This window comes from Mauremys mutica, chromosome 1 (genome assembly GCF_020497125.1).
Source record: "Mauremys mutica isolate MM-2020 ecotype Southern chromosome 1, ASM2049712v1, whole genome shotgun sequence".
NCBI classification, from domain to species: domain Eukaryota; kingdom Metazoa; phylum Chordata; order Testudines; family Geoemydidae; genus Mauremys; species Mauremys mutica.
In genome coordinates, this window is record NC_059072.1 from 169,710,853 (window position 1) to 169,738,458 (window position 27,606).

The window sequence follows — 27,606 nt, forward strand, 5'->3', positions numbered from 1 at the left end:
CTCTTGCTTACCCAGAGTAATTGAGATATGCACAACTTAAACTCATATCAGAATGAATATCCCTAGACAAACAGAAATGCCCAAGCCCAATCATGCACCGTACAGATGACCTTCCAGCTTCAGTGTTTTGTCTGCTCTTCCAGAGCTGTTTAAATGTCACATGCTCTAGCATCCAAGAATTGCTTTTACAACCAGCCCTTTTTGGTGCAACTCTTGATCCGTTTTGCCTGGTATAACTATATGAATGAAACTAAGAGAAACTGATTTCTAGTGACTCAGGAAGCAATGGGGAATTATCTGGCTTTACTAGCTTGTAAATGGAGTCAAAGACTAATGTTGAATTCAGTGAATAAATATTTGCCTTCCATAAGTTTAATTTTATTGTAGGTATGTTTATAAATTCCCAGCATCAGCTGTCTATTCAGTTAGTTACTTTCTATCAGTGGTATTACAAATAGGTCTTGTTCCTCTAAGATTAACAAACTTTTTAATTAAACAGTTAACCCATCAACATATTATAAAAACTAAAAAGCTGATAAAGTACTTGTTAAATCAGTACATTGTTGTGGAAAATTGTATCTGTCACCACATGGTTACTGAACAGTGCTTTGAATTATACTCAAAATATGGCATATGTTTGGCTAACTGTATGTTTTTGTTCAGATATCACATGGGTATATGATTTCTATGCAAAGGCCTGTGGCATGAAAGAGGTAAAATAGGTGATCATAATGGCCCCTCATGGCCTTGAAATCTGTGCTAAGCTACACGAGCTTTCAGGTTTGTAGCTTGGAAGGTATATTACAATTAAGCATTTGTAAGCCATGGTGAATGCCTGGCCAAGTGTCAAAACAAAGCAAAACAAAGAATTTATTGCACCAACTAGTTTGACTCAAATGTTACAAGTAAAAAATGAATCTCAACATTCCTTGGCCTCCCACAGCTCATTTATCTTCAGTGGGAGTCTTGCCTGGGTTAAGACTCCAGTTCAAGGCCCATGGCTCATATGCACTGGAAAAAAATATCTGCTTTGTTGTAACTCTTTCCATATCCAGCCCAGTAAAGAACTGGATTTACAGAAAGTAGATCAATCAAGTATCAAAATGACAATGTTGATTCTGGAGGATGAATCTGTGAACTACAGAAAGTGTATTAAGGGGCATACACTTATGAAAAAAAAAAAAGAACTAGTACTTCGCGAGCAAAAAGCTGGGGGGTTGTTTTGGCAGTTGGATAACATTACGTTTGAAAGAGGCATTGTGCCTTTGTTTTTAACAGACAACCCAATGTGAAAAAGTTGCATCTTGTGCATGCGCACAGATTGATGTTATGTATCTGTGCATGGACTTCTCATCCGAAACACAAATGAGAGCGGACTAGAGACTAATGACACAAAATAAGGGCTCAGTCCTGCAAAGTGCTGACTGTACCTCTTACCAATTGCTGACAGCCTTCCTCTCCTTTGAAATTAGTGCACAGCACCTCACAGGAGGAGGCTCTAAGAGGATTACTAAAGAACATTTTCAGCAGAAAGGGACAGATCCTCAGGTGATGTGAACTGGCACCGCTCCACTGACTTCTTGACTTTAATGGAGTGATGCCAGGATACCCGCTGAGGAGCTGGCCCAAGAGATGTAGAAGTGATCCCTTAAACATAATGATGGATTTCATTACTCACGTTCTCTGATATTTAGTTACTCTAAGGAAAGTAGACCATGACTAGGACATAAAGGATATCATCTGAAATATATGAGCTATCCTGCATGAAGGACCGCTGAGTTGCGTGGTAAGACAAGTAATACATTTTCCCTAGAAAGAATAGCCTTTCCGGGAGTGGGTTGGAGTACATATTTTTCATGAGTACAGCACTCTGAATGAACAACTTATGTTAAGAATAGACGACAAAACTCTGCATGCAAATATAGGCTAGATCTTTATCATGCTGTCAGACTTTGACAATGTATTGTCGCATTATTGCTATTTATAATCAACAGAATTACTAACACTAGAATCATGTACACTTGGTGTTAGCAATTAGGGCAACATAAATAGCAATCCGAATGCCTAGACGCATCGTTCTCAGTGTTGATGGCAACTATAGCCATAGAAAATTTTCAAGGGAACATAACTCAAGTCTATATGCCAGCTAGGGTCGGCTAGCCTTTTTCTATACCATTTTTAATATACTTCCTGAAATAAAGCTTCAGAAAGGTACACTGCCTCTTTAAAATTAGTCTAGGAACTACAGGTAGTTCACATTATTTTTAAAATAATAAATATATATCTATATTAAAATATATATGTATACATAAGTTGGCCTGCCTGCCTGCCTTATGGAGAGGCAGCTGCTGAACAAAGTTCTGAGCTAATATTGTACTACCATGTTTTTTGTTTTGTAGGTAGTCGTCCCTTATTAGATGAGATTATGTTCTTGCTCCACAGAAGGTGCCTGTGTATATAGCTCCTTTGTATTGCTTTCTGCAGAGTCCCTTATATATTTCTTACTATAAATGCTGTGTAGAAAATGAAATCCAGAGATTTTACTACTGATAACTAATCCTATAATGCCACTAGCAAAATAAAGATTGAGTTGTTTGAGAAACAGATAATTTATATTGTGTACAGTTTATTGCCCAATGCCTTGTTTGGTGACTGAATATTCTTTCCTTCTCCTGGACCCTTTATGCTTATTTCAGCTATGGTGTTTACTCCTCACTTTAATTAACTAGCAGGCAATAAAGTATATTCTATGTTTGGAAGCCAAGTAGTGTGCTTCTTAATTATCCATTAACAGGGATTAAACATGGATGGAAGGCCTGCAAATGGAGTTCCAGCTTTCCCTCAGCACAGTAAGTCCTTTCCAGATACATGCTACTGGTGCTCAGAAGATAGCTTCTTGACAAGACAGGATTGAAATGATCAAGACAAAAATCTCTTTGTACTGAAAAGGAACAGAGCAGGGAAGGAGTGTTGAGAGCAGACAGCCACTGCTAGAGGCTGTTGGTTTTGTTTCTGGTCAACATTAAGAATATAAGGAAACCACACGGACACACCTGGGTTCCAACTAATCGTATCTACTAATTATATATAAATATATAGGCCTACTTACACAGAGACACCGCTGCTTGGGCAAGGTTCTGGGGTTTTACGCAATAGAAGACAGTAATGCCCACTAGAGGCATGCCAAACTAAAGGGATACATACGGCCTATTCACTACAAAGGCATAATGGGATCTGATCTGTTACACAGGGACATGTCTAACGGGAGAAGTTTCTATCTAAGTCCCATCTGTGTGTGTGTTTGTGAGAAATTAGCCCATCAAATTTGGTCTAATTTTATTTAGAAGTGGAGTTTTTGGACAGAAAAATATTGTGTGTCATTTTCTACTTTTCAAAATTTTCCCCTGGAAACTTTTCATGGAAAAGTTGAACCCATTGGCTATTCCATGCGATATTTTTTTGTTTTTGTCTCTACCCTTCCCCCCCCCCCCCACGTTCATTGCCATTGTGTAACTACTGATTAGTCAGCTTGGTGACCTGATATCCCATGGTATCTTGCTGTTCCCTGAATGGATGAGTGTAATCATAATGTGAGGCGCGGGGGGGTGGGGTGTTGCAAGCAGAGGTTCTGACCAGTTCACTTGGCCTGCAGTTCAGGGTGGGGCAGGGGCGTAGAGCACCTCGGCCGGATTCTGTACTGGTCTAGAATATTATCCTTCCTTGTCTGGGCCATTGATGGAGGCGCAGTGGTCAGTTTAACACTATTGTTTAGGTCTCCGATACAGTCTTGCTTTGGCCAGAAGCCAGGCAGCCTGCCAAAAACGGGCACCCCCACAGAAACAGCATCGTCCTCAGGGGCATCTGCACATGGCAGGCCAAGGGCTACAGTAAGGGAACTGCAACTTCTCTGCTGAAACCAGAAAGGAGCCCTGCACTCCCTCTCCTCCGTGGCTGGAGTGATTAGAGCTCTGCCTCCTGGTTTAGTTGGGTTTGGTTCTGCTACCCAAAGAAACAGCTGGCTTTGCTACGCGATGTGGCAGAGAGTAAGAAAGCCAGAGACCGAGAGGGGGAAGGGAGCCTATTGAGTGAGAGGAAGTGGTGAAGGTCACAAGTGCTGAATAAAGAGATGCAGAAGCCTCTAGATATATTTAACAGAGTGGTGGCTCTCACCACTCCCAAAATGAGAGAGAAGAAATGTGATCAAGCTAGCAGAGCCCCTGTCAGTTGGTGAGGGGCTGGGGGCCATGGAGGACTGGCTCTCTATGGAGCATTCCTGTAGTGGCTCAGCAGTGTTGCACTAGAAAGTATGCCTGTTGCCGGTAGGGGAGAGGGAAGCTACCACCCATGCAGAAAAGGGGGAGGGTGCACAACGTTCCCCGGGTCCTGGGAATTTTCTTTAACTTTTCACCTCTGCAGCAACCTGCAGAGCCCACTAAATAGCTGAAGCACACGTAATGGGCGTGCAGTGTTTTGACCTGGGCTACAATGATAAAACCTGAGTAATCTGTCAGCTAGGAGGAGCCACTTCACATGAGAAAAGGAGGGGGCCAGGGCTTCTGTCACCTGATTTCAGAGTAGCAGCCGTGTTAGTCTGTATCCGCAAAAAGCACAGGAGTACTTGTGGCACCTTAGAGACTAACACACTTATTTGAGCATAAGCTTTCATGGGCTACAGCCCACTTCATCAGATGCACAGAATGGAACATATAGTGAGGAGATATATATACATACAGAGAACATGAAACGGTGGAAGTAGCCATATCAACTCTAAGACGCTAATTAATTATTAATTGATATGGCTTTCCTCTCCCAAACAGGTCATGCCAGGGTGGCAAGGGCTTCAGTGAGGCAGGGCCTTTTGAGCTGCAAGGGAGGGAGCTATGCTTGATCACAGATTACAGATTACAGGCCAGATTACAGGCCAGTGGTGTAAATTGACATTGACTTCCATGGTGCTACACGAAGTTACTCCAGCAGAGGATCTGGTCCTACATCTCACCCTGGCTGGGCTGCTGTAGCAGTGTGATTGTTTGCTGGCAGAACACACAGGGACTGCTGAGAAACAAGACGTTGCCAGCAGTACATTAGAGAAACCAGAAACTGTCACTAAGGAGTGAGTGATGCCCTCCTCTCGCCTGTCCCCACTTACTTTGAGGTTCAGAGAGATTAAGTGATTTTTCCCAGGATATCACAGAAAGTCTGTGAAAGAGTGAGGAGCTGAATTCAGAGTTCCCAAACCCTAAACCAGTGCCTTAACCACAAGATCACCCTGTCATTAATCTGAGCTGGATGAATGAATTGAACACCTCCCCCGCAATAAAAATGTCCACCTTAATCAATTAATCTCATTAGAATTGGTATGGCAACACCCTTTTTTCATGTTCTCTCTCTCTCTCTCTCTGTGTATATATTTTCCAACTGTATTTTCCACTGCATGCATCTGATGAAGTGGACTTTAGCCCATGAAAGCTTATGCTCAAATATATGTGTTAGTCTCTAAGGTGCCACAAAGACTCCTAGTTCTTTTTGCTGATACTGACTAACACGGCTACCACTCTGAAACCTGTTGTCTGGAGTGACACCACTGAGAGTGGCTACCTTGAGGCAGACTGTAAGAAACAGGGCAGACACCCCAAGCTGTTGATGTGTTCTGTAATTAGATTTCATCAAGTCAATAATCAATGTGAATGTCTGGATCACTATACCAGTCTTACCATAGAGTCACAGACAGTCCCTTTAGACTCTCCAGCTTACCTTGCCACCCAGGCAAACTGAACTTTGTGATAATGTTTATTTAAACCAAAAATCACATCAGGTTGTTCCCAGTCCCAAGAGACCAGCCACTTACCCTAGATCAATTGGTACCCTAGATCTTAAACCAAAGACAACGCTGGCAGCCAATTTTATAGTAAACTAACTATAGAATTTATTATAGAACTATAGAACTAAGAAAAGGAAATGAAAGTTTTTGAGAGGATAAAGCAGGTAAAGTATAACAACAGGTGAGTGACAGTTTGTAATTCAAAATGGTGGCAGTGATGTAATAAACTGCCAGGCTCCCAAAAATCTTTTTTAGGGTACCCAGATTGTCTCTGGGGATCTCCGCTTTGTGTCTGGTGCACATCCCTGTAACAGTCCAGATATGAAGCATCTTTCTTGGAATTCATTCTTATATCATTTTCTGATAGAACACAAGCTGACAGTGTCTTCCCACGTGGGCTTTTCCTTTGATGATGGTAAGTGAGGAATGCACTTGGAGGCTTTGACTTCCATCATCCCACATAATGACCACTTGCTTTGAAATTAGCATTTTCTGTTAACGTCCTTCATTACCATTGCACAAGATTTCTTTGATGGGTTATAGTTAAGGGGCATATACACAATGTAAATGTTTGCTATTACATTGTAACTGAAACGGATCAGTGAAAACAATACCAGAAACATTCCACCAGTTTTCGTGAAGTTTAAACACCTGAATACACTCTTGCGTTTACACTCATTTTGCTCTATCCTAATACACAAGTGAATTGGCCCATTGCCCTGATCTGAGCTGGTCTGCCAGCAGCACAAGATACACCAAACTAGCAATAGCAGCAAAGAATCCTGTGGCACCTTATAGACTAACAGACATTTTGCAGCATGAGCTTTCGTGGGTGAATAGCCACTTCTTCGGATGCCGACCTGCTTTTGGATGACACTGCTCCCCCTGGCCCAGGTGAGGTTGTCATAGCACAAGGCAATGGCATCCGAAGAAGTGGGTATTCACCCACGAAAGCTCATGCTGCAAAACGTCTGTTAGTCTATAAGGTGCCACAGGATTCTTTGCTGCTTTTACAGACCCAGACTAACACGGCTACCCCTCTGATACCAAACTAGCAATGTGGTTTTAGGAGAGTTCTGCCAGAGGAGGGAGGTGGAACCTAGTGGGCAGAGCAGCAGCCTGGGAAGAAGAGATCTGGGGTCTGTTCCTGCCTCTGTCCCTTTATAAATTTGGGCAACTCATTTGTTGTTCACTGTGTGCCTTGGGTTGTACCATGTGGGGGATTTGCCTCCAGATGAGGATAGGAATACCTCTACTCAGAGGGGTCGGCTAGCAGCTGTAGATTAAAGCAGAAGCTCTGCAGCAATGCTGCTAGCAGAGGCTACCCAAAAAAAGATCAGGGCCTCCTCTGACTGCCTTCACCATATGCCCCCAAAACCCTAGATAGCCGACCTGCTTTTGGATGACACTGCTCCCCCTGGCCCAGGTGAGGTTGTCATAGCACAAGGCAATGGCATCCACCTCCTGGCTGTCATTGCACCTTGATTTATGCTGGCAGTCTGTGTACATCAGACATAAAGCCAGCCCCTTGGTATTTGTATTTACCCAACTCACAGGGCTGCTGGGAGGATTCAAGTTTGTGAAGCACTTTGAGATCCGTGGATAAAAACAGTGTGAAAGTACAAAACACATCATGCTGTTGTGTCGTGACAAACACACAGCCCAGCTCTCTGCGGTGAGTACAGCCGGTTGAAACTTGGACTATCCAGTCCATGGGAAATTACAACATTAGCGAGAAAATTGTTCTGAATTGAAACCAAATGTCAACATTTTGAAATTCCCAGGAAACAAAATTGCTGGGGGGCAGAATCAGAATCAAAAGGGTCCCATGGTATTGTGTAGATTTTTTGACGCAATATTTTTTCCGTTCCACTGGAAAGGCGCTCTAGTGGTGAGCAGTGTCTGCCCTTTGAAGTTTTCTGACCCTCTATACTATCATGTACTAGAGATACAGGACTTCATAACTGAACTGTGGTTTGCACACACTGTGCTATGTGGGATGGCGCCATCCCTCACCCTTGCTGAGAAACATGCAGTGGGCTTGGTGTGAACAGAACTGCATGCTGTAGAAGAGAAGACACCCGGTAAGAGCTCAATTTATTGCAAACAAATAGTTTCTGATTTAAGTTGTCTAGCTATCGGGGAGGGGGTGGTGCTCCTGTGGGGTGTAATGAAGGCTTTTGACATGGTCAGAATCCACAAATTCACCCTCCTTCTGTCCCTAGTTAGAACACATGCAAACCCAGAAAATCAAGGATTTTGTATTGTGTGTGAAAACTAACTGAGGTAAATGCTCCGGTGTGACCCTTTTATCTCGCATAACCATCCCCTTTTGTAGTTAAGGATTAATAGCACATGGGGAGGGGGTGGATTGATAAGTGGGAGGTTGCTTCCTAGCAGCTCCATGAACAAATCACATTTCATTACTTAAATGTCAAGTCTATCTGTTAAAAAAATTCAGCCTTTCCAGTTCTGCAAATAGAGGGTTGTGATTCATTTGGCTTTAGCAAGGCATTCCCTGCAGTTATTACTTTAACATTTTTGTTGCTGGATTCCTTGGAGGCCACCTAGATCAGGTCACCATTATGCTAAGCACTGTGCAAAGAGACAGTGAATAACAGCTCCTGCCCCCTGGATCTTACAGTCTAAAGAGGAGATTTTCAAAGGGCTGATTTTCACTTGGAGTTAGTCACCTAACTGTCCTTTGTGCCTTTGAAAATCTCCCCCTACCAGATTGAATGTCTCAAGAAATCCAGATTGGGAGGGAAGCAATAATTAATTGAAATTGATTTATATCTGCACACTAGCATGTGGATTGGAAATTAGCCAAAGAACTTTAACAAATAATGTGACCACCCTAGAGACGAATGAGGAAGTCATGGAGTCCCTGGAGAAGCACAGGTGCCATGTATCATGAGGAATAGATGTTTTTCATATGAGGGCCCACAAAGAATGCAATACTGCCTTTTTTCTAGTATGTCGGTACAGTGCCTGGCACAATGAGGCCTTGATACCTGCCTGAGAGGGGCCTCTCTGCACTGCTCTAACACAAATGATAACTAAATCATTCTAATGACTAGGCTGTGTAACTGACTTTCAGTGCAAAAATGCATTCCACATAAAATAGGAGCCAAATCAGAGCACAGGCCACTGAGCCTAACCTGCAGACTGGGGAGATTAATTACATTAACTACAGATCTTAACTACAAAGAACCTTTCAGCCAAACTATATCAGATAGTAGTACTGGCCTTTAACAAATAGCTGTTTAAGAGGAATTGGGTCCGACCCAGTTGTGATTAATCAGTGGCCTCCCCACTGATGCTGAGAGGCCAGGGATCAGGTGACTGCTTGAAGATCCTCAAGAAGCCAGCAAGCAACTAAATTGAGGCCAGAACTGCGAAAAGGCTCTTCCAGGTAACCCAGGGTCAGGGAGACAAGCCAGAAGGGAGTTCCCCACATGGACCTGGCTGAGGATACCTGCTGGGCTGGCAACAGCGGAAGTCCTCAGAGGCAGGGACCATAGGAGAGGGAGGTGGCAGGACCTGGTTTACCAGTTTTGATTGATGCTGAATTGTGTTTGTGTTTGAATAACAAATCCATCCTTGGGGAAAGGGACTGAGATACCGACACTGGTAAGAACTTCATTTGATGCACAGGCTAGTGAGTTGCCCTGCCAGCTTGTACAAGAGAGGGGAAACTGAGGTAGAAACTGCATCCCAGGCTGGAATGGGGAGGATCTGCTACACTATTGCTCCTTGTTGTTCGCACCCTTTGACTGTTTGCATAGGGTTGCATAGTTATCATAGGGTCCATTATTTGTCAGTTAGCCAAGCTACAAGGTGCAAGACAACAGAGAATCAGGTCCTCTGTGCCTAATTCTCCATCTGTAAAATAGAGCTAAGAAAACTCATCATAGTGACCTCACAGTGGCGTCCTGGGGCTTGTTAATGGGTGCAAACTGATTTGAAATCTTTGCATGGCAGGTCCTCTCTGAGAGCTGAGTTGCTATTAAGAGCGTAACAGACTAGAGTGGACTTTCAGTGCAGCAGTCTGTATGAAGAGATGAGGTGTTCTCAGTATGCGGAAGGCCTTTTCCACTAGGAGCCACTGGCGTCTTAGAATGAAATCCTGCACCCAGTGAAGTTAATGCCATAATTCCCGTTGACTTCAATATGGCCAGGATTTTACCCTTTGTGCAGAGGGGAAAGAGATATTGTACCATATGGGGCCAGGTTGCTTCCTGTAAATTGAGTCAATATGTTAATACTTGTGTACCTCTTGAGGGGTTTGAAGTTTAATATTTGTATAATGCTTTGGAGAATAAAAATACTAGATATTAATATTATAATGGGCTTGAATAATTCAATATGTGGCCTGACATCAGTGAATCTAAATGGTTCTGTGAATTCAAGACAATTTCAGTTCTTACTGGTACCTCTCCAGCCTCTCTCCACAGAAGAAAGGAAGAGAAAAATGGTTCCTTTCAATCCTTCCACAAGAAGTGCCTGGGGAAGCCTCTGGCCTAAACTCCTGAAGGGGTTCAATATTTGGAGAGAACTAGAAAAGACAATATTATGCAACTCCATTTTAGGTGTGATTTTTGTGGCTAGAAGTGTCAAAAGGCTTGTAACTAATTTTCTAACCTTTACCTGTGGTGAACTATTTCAGGCTGTGAGCTCTCTGGAAACTGGTTATTCTGTGGCTCGGATGTGTGCAATGGGTTTGCATTCTGCTAAGAGGATATCACTCCTCCATATAAAGGTCATTTGCTTTCCTTTGAAATCAACGTCACTTTTTTATTTTGCCAAAAACTGAACAAGAACCTTTCACTTAGAAAGGTCACACAGACGTAGTTTGTCTCATTCTTATTTTTATCTGCTGGAAGAACAGTGACAAGAATAGGCTTAGACTTGTGAACGTTCAACTCCTCTGAAGTTTTTGTTTTTCCACAGCATCTTTCCCCTGAAAACAGCCTTCTGACTTGCAGGGCTCCAAGTCAAAAGCAGCACCCCAATATGATGGAAGAGTTTTCACTTGATCAAGACTATCTCCTGTTTGGCCCTCATGCTGGAAATTTGGGAAAAGTCTGGTGATGAGATGATTCCTTGTGTATTGGTCTTGCTGCCACAAGAGGTGTAGAGGTCAGTTCACTTGCTGCAGAGTTTGCTTGAGATTAAAAAGAAAGTGAGTGATATTTATAATTGTAGCTCTAAAACTTCTTGGACTGAACTATGCCATCTCCTCCACAGCGAAGAGCTGAGGTAAGCAGTGTCCCTGAAGTATTATTTGGTTTGAAACATTCTTGAAGAGCCTCCCAGTAGGATTTGTGGCAGCAAACAGCCTAATTAGTTTCAAGATAGAGCTTGATAAATTTTATGAGATGGAAACTGTGATGGGAGTGAGGTTGGGTTCGGTGGCCCAGGGATTCCATTTTGGTCCTATCTTCTGTTCCTAAATCTCATGCTTCAGGGCGTCAGCCTGTCACCTGTAGGGGTCAGGAAGGAATTATTTTCCCTCATGATATATTCAAGATTAAATTTTTTTTGCCCTTCCTCTGAAGCATCAGAGATGGAAACAGTGGAGATGGGACACTGCACTGGTGGGCCAGTGCTCTGATGCAGTACAAAGAATTCTCTTTCTGAGGTGCTTGGCTGGTGGGTTTTGCTCACATGCTCAGGGTTGAATTGACCAGCGTTTCCAGGATCAGGAAGAAATTTTTACCTAGGTCAGATTGGCAGGAAATTTGGAGTGCTTGTTTTTTTTAACCTAATGGGGTGCATATGGTTTGCTAGGATCATCTGGGTATATCTCACCAAATCAATTCCCTGCCATTGCAGGGGCCTCGGGCACTGGCACACCTCAGTCACTCCTTTTCTCTGCCTGTGGCATACAATAGTTTACTGTCTTGGGGGCTGTAATACTTTTGTTTAATCCAGGTTATTGGGCTCAAAACGGGTAACAGGGTGGAATTTAGATGTGCAGGAGGTCAGGCTAGAAGATATGGTGGTCCCTTCTGGCTTGAAGCTCTGTGACTCTAGATGAAAGGAAATCGGTGAGTTTCTACCAAATTTCAAACCTTGTTTTACATTGGATTCACTCCTCTCCTATGTTGGGTCTAACACAGTGGTTTTCAAATTGCAGGTCGTGACCCAGTACTGGGTCGCGGAATGTAAGGCACTGGGTCGCGGAGGCTTTGGTCAGTACTGCCAACCGAGCCATTAAACGTCCCGTCGGCGGTGCTGCCCGGCTAAAGCAGGCTAATCCCTACCTGTTCTGACACTGTGCTGCACCCCGGAAGTGGTCAGAAGGTCTGGCTCCTAGGGGGGGGTACATGGGGCTCCATGCGCTGCCCCTGCCCCGAGCACTGGCCAATGGGAGCTGGAGGGGGCGGTGCCTGTGGGTGAGAGTCATGCGGAGCCGCTTGCTTACCTCCGCCTAGGAGCCAGACCTGCTGCTGGCTGCTTCCAGGGCTCAGCGCGGTCCGCGGTGCCAGGACAGGCAGGAAGCCTGCCTTAGCACCCCTGCTGAGCTGCTGACTGAGAGCCACCTAAGGTAAGCCTGTGCCCCAACCCAGTGCCCCAATCCCCTGCCCCAACCATGAGCCCCCCCAACCTGGAACCCCTTCCTGCATCCCAAACTCCTCATCTCCAGTCCCAGCCCAGAGCCCTGACCCCCTCCCGCACCCCAACCCTCTGCCCCAGCCCAGAGCCACTCCCACGCCCCAAACCCCTCACCCCCAGCTCCACTGGGTCACGGGCATTAACAATTTTCTTCAACTGGGTCACCAGAAAAAAAGTTTGAAAACCACTAACAGATCCCCAAGAGGGTACAGTTTCATCAGAAATGGGTGCACCAGGTTCCCTGACTTTGTGCCATGTTCCCCTGACCCATACTGATGCTGGCTGCAGCAAAGGCCATTTGGTACTCAATGACTCCCTTAGGATGTGGAACTGCTAACCAGATGGCTGGCTACATGTGCAAGTGCAAACATTAGCAGTTAGGGGGCTATCGGGATTTGAAACACCACTGGAGAGTTTTCCCCCTTATACTACAACAAAGGTTGTTGCTAGATGTGACAGATGAAATCCTGCTCTCATTTATTTCAGATGACAGGGCCTGAATCTGCTTCCATTGAAACCAAAGGCAAAACTTCTTTTGAGGGAAGTTTCCTATTTAAAGGGAAACAGTGCCATTTTCCTCAGGCCAGGCTTCTCAGTGGTATATGTTATACAGCAGTATTCTGTGGGCGGACATCACACAATTCATTTTTAGTTGCTCCTGTGTGTTAAACTTACAGTCCTTTCACTTGCTATGCATAGATCTAGGAATAGTGAGACTCGAATCTGTCGTTTAAACTTTCCTTACGTGCCCCACAGTTGTTCAGCAAGGATATATTCCTGCCTCCTTCAATAAAAAGATAGTATATTCTGTGCACCCAGTGTGTACTTTACACAATCATCATTCAGTTGTCTGGAGAATACTTATGAAACTTAATTTGATCTTTTACAAAACAAACACATAGATGCCAAACATGAGATTCAGATATAGGTTAACTATGGGTTGAACATTCAGCACATATTTCTGAAGTGCAGAACTGTAATTCCTTCTTGGCCAAATCTACCCTGTGAAATCCACATTCAGAGACAGGAAGGATTTGCAAAGTGAATAAATATTCACGCTAATTCAGAAGTGACATGCAAAAGTCTCCCGGATGGTTGAAGTCTTCATTTAAAATTCTTCAGAGGTATATGAGTAATATTGCGATCTGGGTTGCATGGAACAGATGAGCAATGCGGCTTGAAATGAAATCTTCGGGATGAAACCATTTGTACAATCATATCTAAAATATTGAGTTTCTATTTTGATTTAGCTGCCTTTGAAGATGCTGGTACTCTAAAGATGAAAGCAACAAGAGGTCTAAATCAGGAAGTTGCATATTCAGGATTCAACTTTGCACCAAGGCAAGGGCTCATTCTTACTGAATACAGTCATGCGCTAGCAGTGTAGGGCTCCTCGGCAGGAGCTCTTCTCCCTACCGCTCTGATTCTTAGGACAATGTCAGGAATTCCAGCTCCTCTATCGCAGGTTCTGCTATATTGTAGATCTCAAAAGGTTCTAAAGGCAGGAGACCACAAAATGCGTGATAAAAAGGTCATTAAACCACAGATGAGCTGAAAATAACACCCAGCTGCAAGGCAAGGTAAGTTTGCAGTCACTAATACATCAAATGGGGTAACTGACTCCCGGCTTTAACAAGCTGTACTTTACTTGGCTGGTGTGTCATGTTCATTAGTAACCAGTGCAATTTAGACAAGAAAGCTCTAGTGACTGAAAATTCACAATAGAAAACAACAGGGAATGAATATGGTGGAAATGTGGTAGAGAGGCGTTTTCTTGCAGTGACTTTGTGCTTGGACAATCATGTTAATGCTGAATCGGAATTTGTTTGTGAATCGTTAAGAGGCTAAGTTATAAATCTGAATCCTGAAGTTTAACTTTAGCAGCATTTTGATCCACATTTGTTAACTGCCAGCTCCGCCCAGCTCTGGTTACAATTCATTTTGGAACAAAGACGAGTGAATGTTAAAGAGAAAAGGGAAATAGAGAAAACGCCAGGCAGCAGGAGCAGGTAGATGAACTCCATCTGTGGTTCATAACTGAATGAGTTAGTTCTTCATTCTCCTTAGGAATATTCATCTAGCCAGCATATTCATCTAGGTGTCACAGGTTTGGAGACAGGCTGGCAATGACCTGTTCACTTTTCAAATTTATTTTTCTTCATGTCTATGCCGTGCCATTATAACCAACTGAAAAAGTTATTTGGTTGCTGAAAGAATTGAAGAATAGTCTTTCTGTTAAAGTTTAATACAAACACCCAAGATATGTCTATACAGCAGATGAGACCTGGGGTGTATGCTCGGGTGGCTAGCCCTTCACATGTGGCTGTACTGCTATTTTAAGTGAGCTGGCTCAGGAATGTCTACACACCTCCCACTGCTGTGTAAACATACACCTAGTTACCAGTGTGAAGAAAATGGTATAATGTCTTTGGGCCAGATCCTCCATTGACCTCCATGGGACTGCACTGCTACACAGCCACTGAGATGCTGAACCTTTTATTCCCACAAGTTTCGGGTGTGTGGTTTTTGAGAGAGAATTTTTTTAAAATAAATTTCCTGTTGTCTGTGTCAAACTCAGCGAACAAAACAAGAGAAGAAAAAGAGATGGCAGATAATTCTGAAGCTTTAAATCCATATGCAGTTAGGGCATTCTTGAAGTTTTGCTTTACCAGGAGGTAAGGTGGTGGTATTGGTATGAACTGGTATTCCCATTCTTGGAAGTAATAGAATCTCTTTCAATGGGGACTACCCACACATAAATGTGATACTAATAGTAAAATACATTTTGTAAAAAACCTGCTAAAGGCTCCCAAAGGACTGTAAAAAATGTGCACAGAGTTACACAAGGTAAGACTCAATCCTGCACATTGTGACTAACTCTCTGAGTGGTTTCATGGACTTCAATTGGATTACTCACAGTGCACAAAGTTAAGCGGGTGCTGAAATCTTCGAAGGATCTGGACCTTAACGTACATTACCACTTGCTGTGGTATTGTGAGATGATAAATGGCGCAATTCAGGGCCACACAATGACAACTTTAACAATACTAGATTTTAAAATGTTAGCTTTGTGCAGAGTGGTTGTAGCCGTGTTGGTCCCAGGGTATTGGAGAGACAAAATAGGCAAAGTAATATCTTTTATCAGACACATAGACTTTAAGGTCAGACGGCACCATGGTGATCATCTAATCTGACTTCCTGCGCATTGCAGGCCACAGAACCACACCCATCCACTCCTATAATAGACCCAACAACTTTCTGTTGTTGAGCAAGACAAGCTAGAGATCACCTCACCCTCCTTGTCCCTCAGCTTTGTACCTTCACAACAATCAGGAGGGGTCTTCTTCTTAGAATCTTTCTTTACTTAACTTTTATCTGGTTAGTTTACCTCTGTTTGCCAGAGTCACAATAGGAGCACAAGACACGCATCAATCAGACCATTCTAGTTCTCAAGGAATGGGAGATAATCTGTATTAAAATTGATTTGCAAAGAAAAAGAAACTGTGGGGAAGTTTCCCCCTCTACCCCAACAAGTTTTTCTTACATTAGAAATTCAGATCTTTCCCACCCTGATTTCCTGGAGCATTCTAAGGACAGCTGAGTAAATGTCAGTCCCTGAGCTTACAAACCAAAGACAAGATGAACTGCGGGGAGTGAAACAAATGAGTGGGTTGGTTCAGGGTCGGTGCAGACTAGAGGATGGAGTAACAGTCATAGGATATTTTAGCATAGATGAGAGTTGTGTGTACAATTAATAAGCCAATCAGTAACAACTTGACACCCACCTAAACTGTGAACTTTAGCAATCTGTATTTCTGAGTAATTGCATCTTATTTACGTATGTTTCCATCATTAAAAATTCAGCACCCTACCTGCTTTCAATTAAGGGCAGAGCAAACTCAGTCTTCATCTGAAACCAACAAAAAGTCCTCTAGCAAATTTTAGGAAGACCAGATGAGACATCTGATATTTTTCTTGTTGTGTTTTGTTTTGTTTTAAAACCCTCTAGACATCATGAAGAAGAAAAGAGACAACCTCCTTTTTGTTCTCTCTAGCAGGTCACCCTTAAGTTACTACCTAAAGTCTCTTGGACAATAAGACATTCATTAAGTTACAATACGCTGTTGCACATAAAATAGTTCCCCCCCCCCATTTTACTTTCTCAAAAACTTGGCACACAGGCAACTTGGGCACTCATCTTGGGCCCAGAAGTGATCAAGCAATGTAATCAAGTCTAGTGTTTTACAACATAGATACAAAATGTCCTCCTTGCCATTAACTAAGTATTTGCTAAATTAGTTATACAACCAACTGCATTCCAAAGTACATATGTCACTAATTGTCAAAACTGGGATCTTGTTGAAAAGTTTGGGTGTTTGATTTACAAAGACTTGATTAAAGGCAGTAGTTTAGCACGTAATACTGCAAAGTAACAATCCAAAATGAACTCAAGTTGTGTAAAGATTTGTTTTAAGGGCTATGTTGATATAAGTGGCTGAGACGGTCTCAAAAGTTGTTACCAGGATAACGTATAGTGTATGTATTAGGAAATTGAAAAATAGGGTGCTAAATTAAACTGTACTGAAGTTGGAACATATAAGGTGGTCAGAGAACTCAAATCTGCTCGTCATATTTCAAGGCAAAAGCCATCCTGTCTGTCTTTTAAAAAGAAATGCATTTTCCACCCTATTGGAGAAACGGTGTTGTGTGTTTTGGAATCAGGAAAGCTTCAGCTAGGAATGGAAAGAGGAACATCAAATTTAGGATGCCGTCCTATTTTTAAGCATTTTACTTTTATAATTGCTTAACTTCCTCCTGCTAAATCGAGAACTGTATGCTTCTGCAGCTGAATTATGGATGTGAACACTTCCATTTTGACTGAGAAAATAAATCAACATCAAAAACAGAAGCAATAACATTTGTTAACCTTTTGGCCCCATTGCAAACCCAGTGCTTTTCTGCCGTCCTGTAAGGAAAGGGGGGAGCTGAAGAGTTACAGCATTGATGGATTATGGTGGTTGCTATTTTTGTTCCTGAGGGGACTAGCTTTATTGTTGCCTATATGACAGTTATGTGCGTGAGAAGTCTTTAAGTATTGTGTGAAGTATTGAATTTTTTTGTAAAGCACTCAGAGCCGCAGAAGTGTACCGGGGGAAAAAAAGTCTAGTCAGAAGTACTTTTTCTGTGTGTGTTCTATATAAGTCTAGTATCTGCTAATATTAAAGGAGGAAAAAAAACGTCTTCATAGTTCTAAGGTTTGTTTTACAGAGGTAAAATGTGTTGATGAAGATGTTTAATAAAGGCTTTTTCCTCATGCCAAGTAAGTAAACTATCTGTGCTTTACATAATACTGGGTATGTCACTTTACATCCACTGACACGCAAAAATATGAGTTTTGACAGCTTGTCCAAACATGTCATTGTTTAAATTTAAGGCTTAAGCTATATCCATGCATAATATAAAAATGACAGGACCGCCTACTAGCGTGAGATTATACACACACACACGCGCGCGCACACACAAACACACACACACGCGCGCGCACACACAAACACACACACACACACACACATATACACACACACACACACACATATACACCCTAAATTTGATGCTGCACCGAGCACTGTTCCATGCAGCGGAGAGTAGAGAACTCTCAGGAAGCTGGTTACAGCTCTCTGATTCTTTTGAGGTTTCTGTGCCACTCCCAGCAGAGCTCAGAAAAGCTTCAAATTGCTCTAAACTACGCCACCTGATAATAGTTCTCCAGAGACTATCTGCCACCTAGGAATTGTTGGTGTCGTGTGTGCTTCAGACAGGCTCTCCTAGAGCTGGCAATGGGAATTGGTATAAGAGCTGATTAGGTGATCTCTACACCAGCTGAGGACTCTCCACAAAGAAGGAATCATCACTGGGGAAAATCTGTCAAGTTTCCATCCCTTTTGCACCATCAGAGGACATAGTCCAGTGGAGAGAATCTGTCCCAGTGTATTTTATTGATCGACTAGTGCTGAACAATACTTTAACAGAACTTAGCTTTATCAATGTTACACAGTGTTGTTAGTGTGATCCAGTGGAGTTAAGGCCCAGTCTGCACTAAATCTTTTCCAAGGTTGTCGGCTAGACTTGAATCTCCGGTGAAGAAGCTTTAATCAAAGGACTAGGGGTAGGTTTGTTGTGTGAAATCCTGACCCTATCAGAGTCAACTTGGAATTTTGCCATTAATTTTAATAACACCAGGATTTCACCTATTAACTTTGGGAAACATTTTTTTTTACAGTGTCTCTTTTCCCCAACAGAAAATTAAGCCATTTCCGTTTATGTGGAAAGAAGCACAGGATATATTTTCTTCCTGTGACTAAATTATAGTTTCTTTGATAGATTTCTTGTCCCCCCCCCCTCAATCACTATGTTCAGATTCAAATGCCCACCTCGTATGGCTCCATGACAGATGCCAGCTTGGTCACATGCTGGAGACCTCCAGAGCTAAAAGCATGAGCTGCTACAGCTCGAGCTAACGAGCCAAGGTTCTATCACTGGGGCCGTAACAACTCATCTCCTCTGTGGAATGGTGCAGATGGCGACCTGGAACACACATGCACAAGCAGGAGTCACTTCAGCTTGTTGTTGTTATAATTGTTATTTATTTGTATTGTGCTAGCATCTAGAGGCTTCAACTGGGCATTGTGGCCTTGCTGCCATAGTGTCAGTTGGGCATGCCAAATTTGGCAAGCATAAGATAGATGCATCAAATTTAGGGACCAACCCTGCAAGCACTTAATGGAGGTGAGTGACATTACTCTGATGAAGCGTCCTGTTAAAGTCAAAGGGACTATTTATGTGGGTCAAATTACTCATGTATCTGTTTCCTCTTAGAGGACACTCAGGGTAACATAATCTGATACTATATAATTAAATAAGATATGCAAATGGAAGCCTTCTGGATGTATTTTATAATATGAGACCTGAAAAGCTTTTGGTTTGGTCAATTATTTTATATATATTTTATATATATTTTATATGTGTATATATATATCTATATCTATAAAGGGAGTAACTACATTGATAAGTGACGAATATATATCATCACTTATCAATGTAGTTACCCCCTTTATTGAACGTTAGTACCTTTTTATTCTCTATTGCACCAGCCAGCCAAAGTGGTTCGAGGGATTGTCTACACAAAGAGTTGCATCAGTTTAACTTAAGAAGTGATTTCAAACTGGTTTAGTTAAACGGTACAATAGGCTGTGCAGACACACGTATTTTGGTTAAACCAATCTTTATTTTGTTTTGATTATGTCAGTTAGAAACAGGCTTAAGCTAAACTGAAATAAAAAGGTGGTATGTCAGACAGTGAGTCTCATCAACCTTAACTGTAGCAGAGTTGCTGCTCCATTATAATAAGCCATTCTGAAACCAAACCAAACCAAACTGGAGTGTGTGCTGTCTAACTAAACCGGTGCAAGTTTGTGTGTACACAGCTCCACAGCCTCTCAATGGTAGCATTCTAACAGCATTCCAGTTACCCCATGGTCTCACAGATCATTAATTATGCTGTATTATGTATGTAGAATACTTACACGTATTCTAATAAAACTTACACCTGTCATTTACATACATGACTGCTTTCAATCAGAGAGATGAACAATATCTGCAATATGCAGAAGCATGCACACTCTGCTCCTTATTAGTGCTATTAACAAAATCTATCATTATCTCATGTCATTTTAATGTATTATATCCATTTGTTGAGCACCTTTTGGAAATATTTGCTACCCAAACATACGAACTTCTGCTTACCTTCATAAAGATCATTAAAAAAATAAAATAATGCAGAATGGGTCACACACAGGCCAGATCTTGCAATCATTTTCACACAGGAAGGCCCCTGCCTCTGCACAGAGCTGACACATTTCATCTGGGCTCCACAGGTGTGCAGGAGTTCACCTCAGCAAGCTCACTGCAACACCAGGGCCTTAGTTAAAACAAGCGGTCAGTTCAGTTGAGCTTGTCCAAACCATTAGGACAGCTGCCCCCCACTAGCAGAGGAGCTGAGGGAAGCTGTGTCTGACATCTATTGTCAATCACAACTGAAAATCCTAATGTAGGGCCATGCGTATAATGTATGCCATCGTATCGTTCACTCTGCTTGTGTTGTTATAACCCTTTCCCCCACCAGTGCTTTTCCTCTCCACTTAGGGTGTAAACTGTTCAGGGCAGGGACCATCTACTGCTCCGTTTGTGCAGTGTCTAGCACCACAGGCCCCACTCTTGGCTGGCCCTTAGGCACTGCTGTAATAGACATGGTTAATAATATTGTACAAGCCACTTTTCAGAAGCATTTCTCACTCACCGTATGTTATTTGTTTTCTTGTTTTTGAAGTCATACTCGGGTCACATTTCCAAAGCTTTCTTCACAATCACAAGGGCAAGGAATTGACTTCTTTTAAAACAAAATTTAAATGAAAACAGAGAGCCCTATGTCCTCGGGAGCTGGGACTTTCAGTAAAACGTAACCATTTGTCATTTTTCACCACAAACTTCCTCAGCTCTCTAGATGTGGATTCAAGGAGAGAAAATGGGTGGGATTCACAAAGGTGTTTAGGTGGCTGATGCCTAAATACCTTTGTGAATTCCACCCAAAGTATCATCATAAAGAGCCCTCTATATGTAATCTTATACATAAATAGGCTGAATGAGAATTTTTTTATTGAAAAAATCTTTTCATTATTGAATTTTTCACAAATATTTTGCATTTTGTTCAAAACTTCCTACTTAAAAACAAAGCTGAAAAGAAGAATTGCCCGTTGGCTGTGCTGCCCATGTTTTATGTGTTTTCACACATACCCCTCCCCAATTACTGGTTTCTTCGTTGCTGATTGTGATTGATTGTATATGACTAACCAGACCAATCTTTTCATTTTGGAAATTTTCATTTGCGTGAAGATAAATAAGTTTAAGGCTACCTAGACCAGCGTTTCTCAGCCTTTTAGATACCAGACACTGGCTTGCTGCCTTCCTAAACTGTGTCAGGGAGATCTCAGGGGGCGGTGCCAGTCAACAGACCGGTCATTGAGAAATGCTGCTTAGACCAGGGGTGGGCAAACTTTTTGGCCTGGGAGCCACATCGGGGAATAGAAATTGTATGGTGGGCCATGAATGCTCACAAAATTGGGGTTGGGGCAAGGGAGGGGATAAGGGCTCTGGGGTGTAGGAGGGTGCTCTGGGCTGGGACCAAGGGGTTTGGAGGGCGGGAGGTGGATCAGGGCTGGGGCAAGGGGTTGGGGTGCAGGAAGGGGAGCAGGCTCTGGGGTGGGGCTGGGGATGAGAGGTTTGGGGTGCAGGAGAGTGCTCCGGGGGTTCAGAGGGTGGGAGAGGGATCAGGGCTGGGAAAGGGGGTTGGGGCGTAAGGAGAGGCTCAGGGCTGCAGGCTCTGTGTGGCACGTACCTTGAGCAGCTCCCGGAAGCAGTGGCATGTCCCTTCCATGCGTGGAACGGCCCCTGACCCTGCTAGCACCAGAGTGGGGCCATGTGGCTGCTTCTGCCACATGTTTTGGCCTTTGACCCAGCGCCCCAGCTGGAGCACCTGTGGGCCATAGCTTGCCCACCTCTGGCTTAGACCAAGTCACAGTAAAATGTGTTTTCGATGAACATGGACAATCTGTGGCTTAACATTAAGGGCTTCCTTTCAGAATCCTACTCAGTGTTCCAGGTACATTCCTAGTGTTGGAAAAGGGATTTGTCCTTAGGCCCACTCTGTTTTAAGGCTGCTTCAGGCCAGTTTCTTAAGACAGGTAGTTGTCCAATAAGTATGTCCTCTTGGACAAGTTTCACTGCAATGCAGTGAAAAAGGAAAAGTCAGCCCTGAGTGCAGTGTGCTTAAACAAACCCTTCAGCTGAAGTAACAGAAAGATACTGGCTGTGAGTAACACAATTTCCATTATATTGTGGGAGCACTGGTCAAAGAACAAAGCCCTTTGGGCTTGTCTACACCATGCAGCTTTTAGTGACAAGGCTGTGTCGATGCAGCCTTGTCGCTAAAAGTCAGCGTGTGTAAACACTCTGTCGGTACTTTGTCGGCACTTTTGCCGACAAAATACTTCTAGCCCCACAAGCGGCGTTAGCTTTGTCGGCAGCCGTATTCACACTGCCATTTGCATCAGCAAAACTTTCGTCTTTCGCAGCGGGGGCTTTTTAAAGTACCCGTGAAAGAGAAAAGTTTTGGCGGCAACTTTGCAGTATAGACATACCTAAATATTTCAACCACACATGGCCTTTTTGCCAAACAGTTTAACAGCAACACCAGAGATATACTTAAAGTACTAGGAAGCAAGGTATTTTTATGCTTAGTACGGTACAGGCAGGCCTGGTCTACACTACGCGTTTAAAACCATTTTAGCAGCGTTAAACCGATTTAACGCTGCACCCGTCCACACAACGAGGCCCTTTATATCAATATAAAGGGCTCTTTAAACCAGTTTCTGTACTCCTCCCCGACGAGAGGAGTAGCGCTGAAATCGGTATTGCCATGTCAGATTAGGGTTAGTGTGGCCGCAAATCGATGGTATTGGCCTCCGGGCGGTATCCCACCGTGCACCACTGTGACCGCTCTGGACAGCAATCTGCACTCGGATGCACTGGCCAGGTAGACAGGAAAAGCCCCGCGAACTTTTGAATTTCATTTCCTGTTTGCCCAGCGTGGAGCTCTGATCAGCACAGGTGGTGATGCAGTCCCAAATCCAAAAAGAGCGCCAGCATGGACCGTACGGGAGATACTGGATCTGATCGCTGTATGGGGAGGCAAATCTGTTCTATCACAGCTCCATTACAGAAGACGAAATGCCAAAGCATTTGAAAAAATCTCCAGAGGCCACAGCAGGGACTCAGCACAGTGCCGCGTGACAAGCGTAACGGAAAGCCAAAGAATCAAATGGGGCTCATGGAGGGAGGGAGGGGGTACTGAGGACTCCAGCTATCCCACAGTCTCCGAAAAGCATTTGCATTCTTGGCTGGGCTCCAAGTGCCTGAAGGGTCAAAAACATTTTCCCAGGTGTTTCAGGGTGTATGTCGTCAATTTACACCCTTCACCCCCCCCCGAAAGAAAAGGGAAAAAAATTGTTTCTCGCCTTTTTTCAATGTCACCCTATGTCTACTGCATGCTGCTGGTAGACAGGGTGCTGGAGAGCTAAACAGCAGCATCCTCTTCTCTCCTCTCCCCGGTGGCAGAGGGTACAGTACAGAAGGACTGGTATCCGTTCTCATCATCAGTCCGTGAATGCTCCTGGCTGGCCTCGGTGAGGTTGGCCGGGGGTGCCTGGGTAAAAATAGGAATGACTCCTGGTCATTTCCAGCAGATGGTACAGAACGGCTGGTAACCGTCCTCATCATAGCAACTGGGGGCTGAGCTCCATCAGCCTCCCCCACCCCCCCGTCATGTATAAAGAAAAGATTCTGTACTGCCTGGACTATCATAGCAGCGGAAGGCTGGTCTCCTCTCCCCCCTACCCTTTAATGTCCTGCCTGGACTATCATAGCAGCTGGAGGCTTCCTCCCCCTCATTTTATCTCACTAAAAAGTCTCTGTGTTTCTTATTCCTGCATTCTTTATTACTTCATCACACAAATGGGGGGACACTGCCACGGTAGCCCAGGAGGGTTGGGGGAGGAGGGAAGCAACGGGTGGGGTTGTTGCAGGGGCACCCCCTAGAATGGCATGCAGCTCATCATTTCTGCGGGATCTCTGGGGCTCTGACACGGAGAAGCTGTGCTCTCTGGTTCTCTAGTACACTTGCCCCATATTCTAGGCAAGACTGATTCTATTTTTAGACAAAATATAGGAAGGGAATGACCATGGGGATCATTCCCATTTTTGCCTATGCGCCCCCGGCCGACCTCAGCTAGGCTAGCCAGGAGCACCCATGATAGCAGCAGACGGTACAGAACGACTGATAACGTCATCTCATTGCCAATTTACAATGGCATGGTAGACAGTACAATATGACTGGTAACCATCTCTGCTATCTTGCAAAAGCAAATGAATGCTGCTATGGCATCCATGATTGCCATGCTATGGCGTCTGCCAGGGCAATCCAGGGAAAAAGGGCGCGAAATGATTGTCTGCAGTTGCTTTCCCGGAGGAAGGATTGAGTGACGACATTTACCCAGAATCACCCGCGACATTGTTTTTGCCCCATCAGGCACTGGGATCTCAATCCAGAATTCCAATGGGCAGGGGAGACGGCGGGAACTATGGGATAGCTACGGGATAGCTACCCACAGTGCAATGCTCCGGAAATCGACACTAGCCTAGGTACATGGACGCACACCGCCGAATTAATGTGCTTAGTGTGGCCCCGTGCACTCGACTTTATACAATCTGTTTTACAAAACCGGTTTATGTAAAATCGGAATAATCCCGTAGCGTAGACATACCCTCACACTAGTAGCAGCAAGCACCTGTAACTTTCTTGCCCCTTTGTGGATCAACAAGAAGGCTGGATTCTGGCATAAATCCTGTTTTAATTTTTACTAAAACTCTGTTTTCTTTATGGCAGTGAAGTTATTTGTGCCTTACAGTGGTGTGAGAGCCGAATCAAGCTTCTCTTTTCAGTCTCTTTGTGGCTTAGAAAAAGGATATCTCATTTCTGCTTTTGTTTTATAGACTCTCCACAAGATACAAACTCTATGCATATGTGGTTTGGTGAGCACGCCAGGGCTTTGGACATCTTTAGCTTGGTGGATTTTTGAGGGTGTCCAACATTATGTATGTTAGAAAAATCAAACCAGTTACACCCACCACCAAAATTCTCTTTCTGCATCCTGTCTTTAATGAAATCCTCCTCCTGTACTGGGCTATGATCGGTATTTTAAAGTAGCCAAGACTTTTTTAAATTTAATTTTGACTGTAGCTAGTGATTGACAGGAACAATTACATTATTTTCCTCCTTGTGAAGGGAGAGGAAGTAAAACTGAGATGTTTGGGGTGGATAACCGAGGCACTTTCTTTTGAGCTATGTGCAGCTGTGTGAAGAAGAATACTTAAATATCTCCCTAATTTCTTCCATGCAATCTGACACTCACCTAGGAAGAATTATTACTGAACCATCCTTTTCAAAATGGATGCCTATGGTTAGGCTCCTATGACTAGGAGCCTGGATTTCCAAAACTGCTGAGTGTGCACTGACTGCTTTGACACCAGCAGCGTCCATTTAGGCTTTTTGAAAATCTTGGCCTAAAGTACCAGGCTGGAGGAACTAAAAAAACATGCTCAAAACTCTATGAAAGCATCTCCCAGAGACAAATGCCAAATCCCCCAATATAAGATTTCCACATAAGGGTAAATATAAATGAAGAGCAAAATAAGGAGAGACCCACAAAGCTCACCCAAGCCTGTCCCAAATACACAGGTGTAATCTAGGGCTACCGTGTTATGGGGGGCACCCCAAGGGAGAAGAGGAAAAAGACATGGAATAGAGGAAGATAAAATATGCCCTGTAAGCCCAATGTCATATGGACCAAATGAAAAAGAGAAATAAATTTGTCTTTTGCTCTATACACAACAAACATAATATGAAGAGACTATGTGGGCTTGGTGGGGTCCAATTAACCATGTTTATTAAACATATACAACAGGCCTGGCCTAACTACATACACACACTGCTGCTCTGGCAGGGCTCTGGTGGCTTCTGAAGCATAGAGGACAGAGAGGGCCACTAGAGTGCTCATGAATTACGTAAAGGGCTATTACTCAATTCCTATACACTAGGCTATATGGTTGCTCAGAGGCTGCCTATCCTATTCCTGCTCCTTTGCTAAGTGGCAGCAAATTTCAGGGCATCGTATGTCAGAGCAGAAATCGATGATGCAGAGTCAGGTATTTTCTTTGTGTAATTTGTTTTTGTATAAAGTATACGCAAGTCCCATTTCATTGAACCCATCTGACACTGACTGCCTTGGTAGTGCAAAGTAGCTGTCATGGGCTCCTGTCTCTGTGACTTCCCAGAATCTCAGTACTTAAACACGCTTTTCTCTGTCCCTCCCTTAAGTGACGAGCCTTCTATCTAGGAAGCTCCCTAATCCAGCGCTCCTCACCAAGGATCACATGTTCTTGACGAGTGGCCTGGCTTTTGTGTAGCTGGTCTGCAACCCAAAGGGACCCCCAGAAGAGGTGTACTTGCCCATCAGAGATACAAACAGTCCCCTTAACATCTGTCTCAGTTCAGTTGCCACAAGGCATTTTTAACTCTTTCAGTGGGGAGTATCATCCTAGGTCCTTGTGTGCTTCAGTGATGCATGATGACAGCACCTCTTGCCACGTCAATACCTAAATATTAGTAGGTGGAGATTGGTGTTTGACCAGTTGCCCTAATATTCATTTCTATGTTAATCATTCCTTTCTAGGTTCCTAATAATGATGGCCTACCGCTGGCTGTGCTGGGCTGTGCAAAAGATCAGTATGCAAATTGCTCAGCCCCACTAAAATCCTCTACACTTGTTATTCTTTATATTACAGGAGCACGGACTTAACTTTGACATTTCCTTGGAACTTGCAGTACTAAGTGCACTGTGGCCTCTGAAATCCTAACATGTCTATGATCCAGATAGATGCTCTTAATGATAATAAAGACTAGCACCTTGCAGGCAGGCACTGGCTAACTCAACGGTGTTTTGCAGATGCTGCCCAGGGAACTTCAGCTGCCCAGAAGAGAGACTAAATTACTGGTGCTTTTAATCTTTCTTCTTTGTTGCTCAGGTAGGCATACTGATTTGTAGTTCTGTTCAATATCCTTGTTCCCAGAGCTGTGTGTGTTCTCTCCTGGATGGTGTTTGGGGTGAGGTAGGGGCATATCTTCTCCTATATTTATTATAAAAATGAAGGGCCAAATAGATCCCTGGATATATCCCCACTTCAGTGTTGTTTGATTGAGAATGAAATTGGCCATCTAGACAGAACTCTGTTGCCACCTCAATATTTTGAAAACACTCCTGCCTCTTTCCAACTGGCTTATTTTAAAGAATTCCATTTGTTTCCCGTGTGGAATTGGTCATGATGTGAACCCTTCAGAAATGTCAGTGCGCTTATTGTTGACTCTGCTTCTCCAAAGAGATGAATCATTGAAAGCTGCTGTTACTCAGTTTCTTCACTGATTCATGCCGAAACCA

General features: G+C 43.5%; 1 protein-coding gene across 2 annotated transcripts in view; it reads left to right on the forward strand.

Annotated features, from left to right (window-relative positions):
- The window catches only part of BBX (BBX high mobility group box domain containing), a 238,729-nt gene extending 211,582 nt beyond the window's left edge, over positions 1 to 27,147 (forward strand). For both annotated transcript variants that reach the window (XR_006576205.1, XR_006576206.1), the window contains one exon: positions 27,118 to 27,147. The gene's annotated coding sequence lies outside the window, so the exon portion shown is untranslated. The remainder of the gene's footprint in view (positions 1 to 27,117) is intronic.
- The last annotated feature ends 459 nt before the right edge of the window (positions 27,148 to 27,606 follow it).